The 12,103-nt window shown below is 41.1% G+C and overlaps 1 non-coding gene across 1 annotated transcript; it reads left to right on the top strand.

The window, feature by feature from the left end:
* The first annotated feature begins 602 nt into the window (after nucleotides 1-602).
* On the top strand, nucleotides 603-675 carry TRNAG-CCC (transfer RNA glycine (anticodon CCC)). Its single transcript has one exon. It is a non-coding gene; the product is annotated as a tRNA-Gly (tRNA).
* Nucleotides 676-12,103: the final 11,428 nt, after the last annotated feature.

Here is a 12,103-nt window from a genome sequence, read left to right as displayed (position 1 = left end):
TGAGCGAAGCCCTAAAAATAGTAGCCAGGCAAGAAAAGAGGAAAAAACCTTTAATTTTGTCATACTTACTAGAATATATGATTTCTACGCAATAGGAGCAGAAAGTCAAAACAAGGGGAAAACTGAGGATAAAAGATGAATATGAGCAGAAAATAGAGAAAGAGATACAAAGAGGGAAGATTTTAAGAGAGAGAAAAATCACAATGTGTGAGTGAGTGCTTAGTCCTAAGTCATGTCTGACTCTTTGCAACCCCATGGACTGTAGCCCGCCAGGCTCCTCGGTCCATGGGATTTCCCAGGCAAGAATACTGGAGTGGGTTGCCATTTCCTCCTCCAATTCTTCCCAACCCAGGGATCGAACCCAGTCTTCTGCATTTGCAGGTATGTTCTTTACTATTGAGCCACTGGAGAAGCCCCAAATCACAATATTAGGACTTAAATGCAAATTGACTCAATGAAGCGTAAGATTAAACCTGGAAAATCTAATCAAGCAGATACAAAATAATTTGATAAAATTTTCAGAATATAGTACAAAGATCCAAAGTGACCCAAAAAAGTTGATGGAAAAGTTAGTAGATAAGAATAAACAAAACAAATGGACTTCCCTGATGGTCCAGTGGTTAAGACTCTGCATTCCCAAAGCAGGGGACCCAGGTTCGATCCCTGGTCAGGGAACTAGATCTCACATATAGCAACTAAGTATCCCACTTGCAGAAATGAAGAACTGGCAGTCAAATAAATAAATGTTTTTTAAAGACAGCAAAGGAAATAGAGATTTAACATATGAGTTGCCACGGTTTTTAAGAAGACACCATAACAATTAAAGAAGCAGCAAATGTCTAAAGCAGAATTGAAAGATTACTCTCAAAACTAACCATGGAGCCTCATGAAAAGGGCTTACCACACAATGTTCAAAATCATTGGAAAGAGACCCACATAAAGAGATGTCCTGGAAAAAACATATATTATTTTCATTAAGACAGATAAGCAATAAACTTTTAAACAGCAGACATTTTTTAAATGGGTTTACCCACAAAAAGAATAAAAATCAGGCTCTCATCAAACTCTAAATGTCAAGAAGGCAAAGAAATTATATTTCATTTATAGTTTCAAGGAAAATATTATGTCCCCTAAATTCTGAAAGCGGCTACATTGCAACTCATGCATGAATAAACAGAAAGCTATTCTAAAATGTGTACTGTGCAAAAAGACTTTCACTTCCAATGGTTGTCCAAAGACCAGTGCTCCAACCTAGAATTAGAAAAGCCAGATGGAATACAAAATTATCTTTTCAAAAGCAGAAGAGAGTTGCTGAGGCAACAAGAAGTAAATGAACTAATACTTCAGAAGGGAAGGGACAGAGAGGTGAGCTGGCTTCTGCAGTTGCTTTTACTCGAGTATATTGATGAATTTGAATACGGCCAAGAAGCTGAGAATCAAGGTAAAGCCCAGAGCCACAGCTGGAAGGGGCTGCTTCAGGGAAAGAAAGAAATCTGAAGAGATTTTGGTGGAGAATTGGAAAGTTTCAAGTGCATGGCAGCGTTTTTACCCCAAAACATACCCCAATACTGAAGCAGTATGCAGAAGGAGACAAAAACATAATTGGCAAATCTCTGAAGAGCAAAACAGAGCTCTGTTGTCAAGCTCAGAGCACAGAGATTAGGACTTGAGACACAGCAAAAACAACCCTCTCCCCTCCCCAAAAAGCATCAAGATTCTAGATGAAAATACGGAGGTCAGGGCTTGAGCATGAGATAATCTGACCTTTACACTGACATGCTTCATAGGAGTTCCTTATTGAATGAAAGCTGCCTAGTACAAGGCTGACTATAGTAGAGACTGTCCTTCCTGGTAAAGTTAACAGTTGACATCACTTATTACTTGGATTTGTTTTCTTCTCTTACCATACTTCTACAAATACCATCATTGCTGAATGCTCCACATGCAGGCATCATGTCCCAAACGACATTGTTTCTGACCAAGGAACACACTTTAGAGTGAATGGGGGAAAAAGCAATAAGACAACCACTGGTTCTATCATGAATCCCATCCTCTGAAAGCAGCTGGACTTACAGAACCTTGTCCCGAGCGGTGGAAGCCTGAGTCACTCCAGCCAAGAGACAATACTTTGCCAGGTCAGACTGAAGGCTTTAAGAATACCGGGAATTTTCTGTTTCTTCCTAATGGGTGGAAGACGGTATGATACCTCTAAGAATTACACCTGATAATATACTTTAAAAAAATTCACACATTCACATCTCCTAACTCTGTTATCCACTAGGTAGGGTTGAAGTTTTGTCTGCAGAGAAATAGATAACCATCCTGTTGAATTGCCATCAGGCTGCTGGCGCTTCCTGCACCACTGGGTGAATAGATCATAAAAAGGTGTTGAAGTCACTGGTAACTGACACTATTTATTTATAAAAGAAATACATATTTATTTTTAAAAAGCAAATAAGGATGCTGTTTCTCCATAAGGACAGAGACTATCGTGGGATACCTTCCTTCCCTGACACGTTCAATGATCAGTTTGAAGCGAATGATTGTTGCCGTTCAGTTTCTGTAGCCCCAGGTTCCTCTGTCCTCCACTGTCTCCTGGAGTTTGTTCAGATTCATGTCCATCGAGTCAGTGATGCTAGTGAATGATTTTCTTATTGTTCGGTCATGTCTGACTCTTTGCAACTCCATGGACTGCAGCATGCCAGGCTTCCCTGTCCTTCACTATCTCCCAGAGTTTGCTCAAATTCATGTCTATTGAGTTGGTGATGCTGTCTATCCATCTCATCCTCTGTTGCCCCCTTCTCCTCTTGCCCTCAATCTTTCCCAGTATCAGGGTCTTTTTCAGTGAGTCTGCTCTTCACATCAGGTGGCCAAAGTATTAGAGTTTCAGCTTCAGCCATCAGCATCAGTCCTTCCAATGAATATTCAGGATTGATTTCCTTTAGGATTGACTGGTTTGATCTCCTTGCAGTCTAAGGACTGCATTTCCAGAACCACAATTTGAAACTGAAGCCTTAAACAGACAGGATTAGCCAGGTTTCAGGGTTATCTTCAAATTGGGCAAAGAATTAGAGTGAGAAAGAGCCCAATCCACTGAAGTATAGCTGATGGCAAAGGGAACAGCATCATTTGAGTTACAGTTGTGTACAACATTGCAGGCATCAACCACATGTGGTTATTTAAATCTAAATGTATTATATTTAGAGCAAACTCAGGGAAATGGTGAAGGACAGGGAAGCCTGGTGTGTTGCAGTCCGTGGGGTCGCAAAGAGTCAGACGCAACTGAACAGCAAACTAGTTAGAATTAAATGCCATTAAAATACTAGTTCCTCCCCTTCACTAGCCCAATTTCAAGTACTCCCTGACCACATGTGGCTAGCAGCTCTGTACTGATCCCTGACCACATGCGGCTAGCAGCTCTGTACTGATCCCTGACCACATGCGGCTAGCAGCTCTGTACTGATCCCTGACCACATGCGGCTAGCAGCTCTGTACTGATCCCTGACCACATGCGGCTAGCAGCTCTGTACTGATCCCTGACCACATGCGGCTAGCAGCTCTGTACTGATCCCTGACCACATGCGGGTAGCAGCTCTGTACTGATCCCTGACCACATGTGGCTAGCAGCTCTGTACTGATCCCTGACCACATGCGGGTAGCAGCTCTGTACTGATCCCTGACCACATGTGGCTAGCAGCTCTGTACTGAGCAGGGCTGGTAAAGGACATTTCCACTGCTACAGAAAGTTCTATTGGATGGTGCTGATCTACAGCCGTCTGAACAACTGAAGAAATAACAACCATAACCTGTAGCCACACTTCCTTGCTATGAATATATTTTAAGCAACTTCCCTTTTCTTCCCTTTTCTCTTTATCCGTGTATGGTGTGTAGCGTTTATGAGTAATAATTAACTTGAGCCATCACTTAAAAAACACTGAGGAGACTTCCCTGGCAGTCCAGTGGTTAAGACTCCATGCTTCCAATGCAGCAGGCACAGGTTCAATTCCTGGTCAGAGAACTAAGATCCTACTTGCCACATGGCTTGTTCAAAAGATTAAAAACAACAACAAAACACTGAGGAGGGATTATGACGAAACCAGAGAAGGGCTGATATCAGGCAGAGATCTGGGATATAGCGAGTGATGCGAGCAGGACCACAACTCACTGCAAAAGGAGGAAGGACCAGAGGCCGGCTCAGGCATCTTTCAGCTCTGTGATAGGCGGGAGACTTGCGCTTAACCCATTATGCGCTCATGGGAAGCCTGGCATGCCGCAGCCCATGGAGTCGCAGAGTCAGACATGACTGAACAACAAGAAAATCATTCACTAGCATCACTGACTCAATGGACGTGAATCTGAGCAAACTCCAGGAGATAGTGGAGCAGAGAGGAACCTGGCGGGCTACAGCGACTGAAGAGCAACAATCATTCACTTAAAACTGTCCACTGAATGTGTCACCGAAGGAAAGTGTCCCACGGTATCCTCCTCTGTCCTTATGGAGAAAGAGCATCCTTATTTGCTTTTTAAAAATAAATATGTATTTCTTTTATAAATAAATAGTGTCAGTTACCAGTGACTTCAACACCTTTTTTAATCTCTTCACCTGGTGGTGCAGGAAGCACTAATAGTCAGATGACAATTCAACAGGATGGTTGAATTCAACCCTACTTAGTGGATAACAGAGTTAGGAGATGTGAATGTGTCTGGGACATTCATGTGCGGCAAAGGATGCCCTGAAGCAGAGAAAACCTTACAGAGATCATCTGGCGGCGGCAGCTGTGGCGTCTGGAACCCAGGCCAGCACAGGCAACAGGAAGTGTCTGGCGGCATGTTCAGGGGACCCAGAGACCAGGGTGGCGGCTGAGACGTCCAGAGAGCTTCTCCTGGGCAGCAGCCTGCCCTCTGCCAGGACTACCAATGGCTTGGCCCTGTGTACCTGCCCTTCTTCCCAGCAAGTCAGCAAACAGTTCCTTATCCTTCCCCCAAAAAATTCCTTTTCTGCCTGATTTAACTAGAGTCAGTTTCTATTTATGTATAAAAGAACTCTCACCAAAACAGAAAATGATTAATAATAGATTAGATATTTTCTAAAGGCCAAAAGAAAAAACAAATTTTATAGGGATGTTTATCTTTCAGAACAATGGAAAAGGAAAAAGCAAACAAAGCATACTATACAGAATAGAAGACATAAACCCGGAGAAAAAGAAGAAAGCAAAAAAATATAAAACATGATGACAGAGGCAGGGGCCAAGTGTACAAGTTATGACGATCCATTTAAGTTATTTCAACTCCCCATTAGAAAAGATTTTGAACATCTATTCATTTTCTGTTTAAAGAAACATATTAAATTGACAAGAAATGTTTTTTTACCGATAAGCAAAGCTTTATCAGATAAGCAAAATTAAAAGGAGAGAAAGTGTGTCCCCTTTTATTTCAAACAGAATTTAATAGAAGGCGAAAATGTTTTCATGGCAAAGAGGGTCATTTTATATTCATAAAAGGCAAAATCTACATAAAATTTGTAACAGCCCTGAACGTTTATGCTTCATATAAAAGCATCAAATTATATAAAACAAAAATAGAATTGCTGTGAGAGACTGTAAAACATCTCTTTCCACATTTTATAGATCTATTAAGGGGGAAAGACAAATGGAGAATGAAACTGGGAGATGGAACAAATTTAATAGAAGGAGCACAGATGTGTCTATCCATTTCTCTTCAAATCCATTGAAATCACGTGCAAGAATAAATAATTAAAAATAAATTTACAGCAGTGCTGAAAAACAAGTCATTATTGTTAATCAGTGGACTAGAAATTTTGAGTCATCTTGGCAAATAAAATGTCAGTGATAGCAGAGTGATAGAGAAAGGATGGAAAAAGAAACTTTAGTCCAAAACAACTAAGGAAAAAACAACTATGGGCTTCCCTGGTGGCTCAGATGGTAAAGAATCTGCCTGCAATGCGGGAGACCGGGGTTTGATCCCTGGGTCAAGAAGATCCCCTGGAGAAGGGAATGGCAACCCACTCGAGTATTCTTGCTGGATAATCCCATGGGCAGAGGAGCCTGGCGGGCTACAGTCCATGGGATCACAGAGAGTCACACAAGACTTAGCAACTAATACTTTAACTTTCATGGACATAAAAACAATTCTAAATACTGCAAGTTAAGTTGAAGTCAACACATACAAAGGAAGGAAGGGCTGTGGGACAAACAATAAGATGTTTAACTAAAGAACTAAAATGCTGTATAGGCAGGGACTTCCCTGGCGGTTCGGGTTCGGTCCCTGGTCAGGGAACTAGTAATAAACTTCCATGTACCTCGTGGCATGGCCAAAAAATTTTAAAAATAAAATAGATAAGCAAAAAGAATTTGTTACATAATCACAGAGGAAAAAAATTAAAACAAAAATAAAATAAATAAAATGCTGTATAGGCAGCCTCCTTCATATCCCCTTCTCAGTGAGCAGCAGATGAACATCATTTCTGCCCTAAGATAAACCCCAAGAACTTTTTCCAAACTTCTGTGGAAGATCCACCGGAGGCCACTTCCTAGCACTGTGGTCAGTAATCATAGCTGTAAATGAGAAACAGCCCAGGTCGCTTTAAAAAAAATCCCAATGCCCAGGTCGCTTCCGGAACAAAATAAATCAGAATCTCGGAGAGCAGGACGAAGGCTTTAGAAGTTGCTTTTTTCTAAAGCAACCCAACAGACTCCAATATGCAAACAAGGTTGAGAACCGCAGGCTGAGTAGAAGCTCTGGGGCTGAAAATAAAAAGCAAAGACTAAAGGAATGCTGAGCTTCCACATAAACAGAGGAAGAAAAAAAACTGAAAGGAAGTAGTTGTCTCTGGCTTTGGTCCCTGAGTAAGAGCAGTGAGGACCACTCTCTGAAGAGCGGGGCTTGACCCTCAGGACTCCAGGTTGGCTCAGCCAGACAGCACTGCCTCACCCCCATTATAACCTACAATCCCCACATGAATGCCCAGTAGAGGAGACCATTGCAGCTTCATTCTGAAATTTACATGCTAAAGGCTGTGGCCCTGAGTAAAATAATGAAAAGGGGACGCTTAATTAGGCAAAAAAAAAAAAAAAAAAAAGAATCATTTTAAACTGCTGGCCATATCTATAATATATTGTTTTATTTCCCTGACTCTATCATTCCGTTATTTTTCATTTAGCAACCGAAGGCAGAAGTATGTCAGCAACTATGTTTGCTGTAGGAATAACTGGACTAGATTTTGCCATGTGCTTAGAATAGAGCATCCTAACATCATTAATGCCAATGCATTAATGAGACCTACAGAGTTTAAAAATGAGATGCTGGACTACACCCAGTGTGAATAATGTATCTTCCCTAAAAGAAAGTACATTTTTCCTGTGTACTTTCAAGTTGCAAGTGCATCAACTTGAGCAATGTAGCACAAATCCTTTCCCCTCATTTGTAAAATGATCTCGAAGTTCTACATTGAATCCTCTTAGTTCAACTCCTCTCAGGAGCTTCCCTATAGTTCAGACGGTAAAGAATCTGCTTGCAATGCAAGAGACCTTGGTTCGATCCCTGGGTCAGGGAGATCCCCTGAAGAAACCCACTCCAGTACTCTTGCCTGGAGAATCCCATCGACAGAGGAGCCTGGAGGGCTACAGTCCACGGTGTTGCAAAGAGTCGGACACAACTGAGTGACTAACACTACTATTTTGAGAGGATTAAAAATATAATTATATTGTCTTAATTTTTCTCTTTCTTTCTTTTTTTTTTTTTTGCTTTTAGGTTTCACTTCTCAGGGAAAGAAAAGGAGTGATGAGAGAATAAAATGAACAATTTCAAAAGCGCATGTGCAAAAAGAAGAAAGCATGGTACAATTTACTGGCCACACACCCCAACACCCCCTAAACCATCTGAGTACAGATTTCTGTATTCACAACCACCAACAGGCAAAGAAAAGAGAGTCTCAAATAAAAATAGGAGCCACCAGACAAGAATCAATGAATGTTAGAGGAAAATCAACACCCATGAGAGAGGAGTCAAACTCAGTAAGTTGCCTAAAACACAAAGGAAAATAAAGTTATAAGATAAGGATAGTTAATGTCCTCAGAGAAATAAGAAAAAGCTTCTATAAAAATATAACAAATGGAGATTCTCAAAATTAAAAATATCATATTTTGGAGACTTCCCTGGTGGTCTAGTGGTTAAGACTTTGTTCTTCCACTGCAGGGGGCACAGGTTCAGTCCCTGGTCAAAGAACTAAGATCCCACATGTCCAATGGCTTGGCCAAAAAATGATTTTTTAAAAATCATATTTCAAAACTTGATAGTTGGGCAAAATAGCAAAATAGAGAGATTGAAATCATGTTGAACTAAAGAATTCTCCCATAAAGCATTAAAAAATAAACACAACCAAAGAGAGGTGGAAAATATGAGATAAGCTTTAAGTTGCATGGAAAACAGATCTACAAGAGCTCTAATAACAAGGAGGAAATAAATACCATTGATCCTGAACAACAGAGGTTTGAACTGCATTGGTCCACTTATGCAATGACCCACTTACTTATTTTTCCCAATAAATGAGTACCAAGTGCATCATTCATAGTTGGCTGAATCTGCAGATTTTGACCTCAGATACACAAGCCGATTGTAAAGTCATATTTGGATTTTCAATTGCATGTAGGGTCAATGAACAACTCCAACCCCAGCATTGTTTAACAGTCACCATACAAAAATTCTTAGGCACACACATGGGGGTATATATTATATTTACACTCATGCAGAGTGCCATATATATATGTGTGTGTATCTGTGTGTATTATATTGTTGTGGGTGTATGCATATAGAAGAACTTCCAGAACTAAAAAAATACCCAAATCTTTGGAAATGCTTCCTCAGTACCAGACAGAAAGAAAGAACAAGACTTCCATCTATGAAAGATGTACAGGTCAAACACGTCCCTCAGTTGGTATTTTTCTAATGTTTTCCTTATGTTAGACTAGGCTCATGGGATTGAGGAGGAAGTAAAGTGCTGTTTTATCACATCATGTCAAGGGTGTGTGCATGCATGCTCAGTTGTTAGTCGTGTCCAACTCTTTTGCAACCCCATGGACTGTAGCCTGCCAGGTTCTTCTGTCCATGGGAGTTTGCAAGCAAGGAAACTGGAATGGGTTGCCGTTCCTTTCTCCAGAGGATCTTCCTGATCCAGGGATTGCACCCACATCTCCTGCATTGGCAGACAGGTTCTTTACCACTGAGACATCCCGGAAACTCCATATCAAGGGGGGGGTGCGTGTGTGTTATTCATTCAGTCATGTCCAACTCTTTGCAACCCCATGGACTGTAGCCTACCAGGCTTCTCTGTACATGGGATTCTCCAGGCAAGATTACTAGAGTGAATTGCCATTCCCTTCTCCAGAGGATCTTCCCGACCCAGGGATCGAACCCTGGCCCTCTGCACTGCAGGTAGATTCTTTACCATTTGAGCTAGAGGGAAGTCCTCATATCAAGGGTACATAATCAATATTACTTGTAACTATTAATATTAATCTTGATCACCTGGCTGAAGTGAAGTTTGTCAGGTTTCTCCACCGTAAATTTATGTTATTCTATTTTCCCCCTTTCTACTGTACTCTCTGTAAGGATGTATCACCCAAATTTAAGGAGTAGAAATCTATGTTCTGTTACCTCAAGAGTGGAATATCTGAATAAACTATTTGACATTCTTCTGCTTCCTTGGTGGCTCAGATGGTAAAGAATCCGCCAGCAATGCAGGAGACCTGGGTTCAATCCCTGGGTTGGGAAGATCCCCTGGAGAAAGGCATGGCAACACACCCCAGTATTCTTGCCTGGACAGTCCCCATGGACAGAGGAGCCTGATGGGCTACAGTCCGTGGGATCACAAAGAGTTGGACACAACTGAGCGACTAAGCACATTCTTCTGCATGAGAAAAAAAAAATGTGTATTTCAGAACTCCACAGATAAAGAGCAGAACCTAAAAGCTTCCAGTGAGAAAAATTATGCTACCTACAGATGAGATGAGATGAGATTGGAGGCAAAGTTGCAATGTCAGATGAAAGGTCATGGAAGGACAACAGAGAAGGAAAGATCTGGACAGACACTGAAGGAAGTGTGAGCGAATTCACCTAGCAGACATACAAGGATTCCAAAGAAAACACTTTCAAAAATGAACACTAAAGCAAAACTAACAGCAGAGAAACGTGATGAGTTTGAGGGTTTCAGGGCTGATCAGGCAAAGATAGGACCACAAGCTGGCAGTCTTGCACAGCACAAGCTTTATTGGGTGGTTCTTGGACAGGCTTGCAGGAGAGGGGGAGTGTCTCTGAGCAGGAAACCTTCCAAAAACAGTGTGTGTGTGTGTGTGTGTGTGTGTGTGTGTTGGGGGGGGGGGGGTGGTCACTTACCAGAAGGGGAAGGGAGCATGGGAAATCCCAAGGGAGAGGGGACTCCATGTGGGCAAATACATGGTGACGTGATGTCTCAGTAGAGAGTGGGGATTTCTAAATCAGAGAGCCCCAAAGGGCAGCAGTAATTTGGGGTCTTTTAGAGCTGTGGTGGTTTGCTTTATCTATGGCTAGCAGATGTTGGGTGCAGTTTGCAGGGTATGCAAAGCAGACAAGTTGTAAAATGGTTGAAAATATGCTAACGTGAGCTACACTGAAAAGAATTTGAATTTGGGGCTGGCAGGCTTTGAGTTAACAGTCCAAACCTTCTGCAAGAAAGTAAACAATATAGGGGCCAAAATACAAGAAATATACAAGAAAAAAACATTTCTTTTAAAGTCTCACATGATGAAAATGAAGCATATTATGTCTGTGTGTGCAAGCTAAGTCGCTTCATCCGTGTCCAGTTCTGTGCGATATATGGACTGCAGCCTGCCAGGCTCCTCTGTCCATGGGATTCTCCAGACAGGAATGCTGGAGTGGTGGCCATTTCCCTCTGCAGGGGATCTTCCTGACCCAGGAATCAAACCCACATCTTCTACGTCTAGCCTGCATTGGAGGGCAAGTTCTTTACCTCTAGCGCCACCTGGGAAGCCCAAAGTATATCACACTATCCAATAATCCAGAACCAAAAGAGATGAGTATTCTACTCAAACGTATGACAAAAATAAATACATTGTCATAGAATAGAAAAACTAAACCTCAAAACTAGCTCTTTCCTTCTTTTATATTCCTAAATAATATGTATCCACATATTATTTGTCTGTATCACTCTGCACTTCTTTATATGTCTATCCCCTACTGGACTGTAAGCCATGGAAAAATAGCAATCACTTCTGGCTCATCCTAAAACTCCAAGTATCTAGAACAAATTTCTAGCACATAATACATATCCTACTAACATTTTTAAATAATGAATAAAGGAACATGAAGAATAGAATTACAATATTTCAAGGTCCCCAAAAGAACCAAGAATAGTTTTATCACAATCCACATTTCTTTTGAGGCTGTATACTCATTTTTCTTAGTTTTATAATTCTAAAATATCACAACATCAATCTTTTCCCATTTGTTAAATCTCTTAATCAGCAAACTACCAGCTCAAAAACACTTTTAAAATATAATTTAAAGATTGTTGAGAGATATTCATTAATTCTATCACAGTTATTCTTGTGGATGGCTGAATCCCTAAATTAGAAAAATGGAATAATCTAGTTTATCATTTGGAATGCCTTGGGCCATAGTTTTAAAAGCACCTCATTGAAAATGGCTTCACATTAGGAATTCATGATTCCCATATAAGCAGAAGTCTAAAAGTAGGTTGTTTGGCTAATTTGCCCCTCAGTGAAGTCCAAGTTCCAATTTAAGTTCTGTAGAATCTTTTGGCTTTTCTTTCAGGGTATAAGATGGCAGCCACAATTCCAAGCATCAAGTCCTATGCAACAGTATCCAATGGCAGGAAGAGCGGAATTTCCCCAGGGCTCTCTCTCTTTATCAGGGAGAAATCTCTCTCCCAGAAGCTCCAAGCAGACGCTTCCTACTGTCTCATTGGCCAGAAATCAGCACCGTTCCCACTTCAAACCAATCACCAGCAAAAGAAAATGGACTTTTTTGGTTTGGAAAAAGAAAAGTTAAGCAGAATTCCCGGTTTCAG

This window comes from Dama dama, chromosome 32, assembly GCF_033118175.1.
Source record: "Dama dama isolate Ldn47 chromosome 32, ASM3311817v1, whole genome shotgun sequence".
NCBI classification, from domain to species: domain Eukaryota; kingdom Metazoa; phylum Chordata; class Mammalia; order Artiodactyla; family Cervidae; genus Dama; species Dama dama.
The sequence above is the reverse complement of the archived record's forward strand: the minus strand, read 5'-3'. Positions and strand labels throughout refer to the sequence as shown.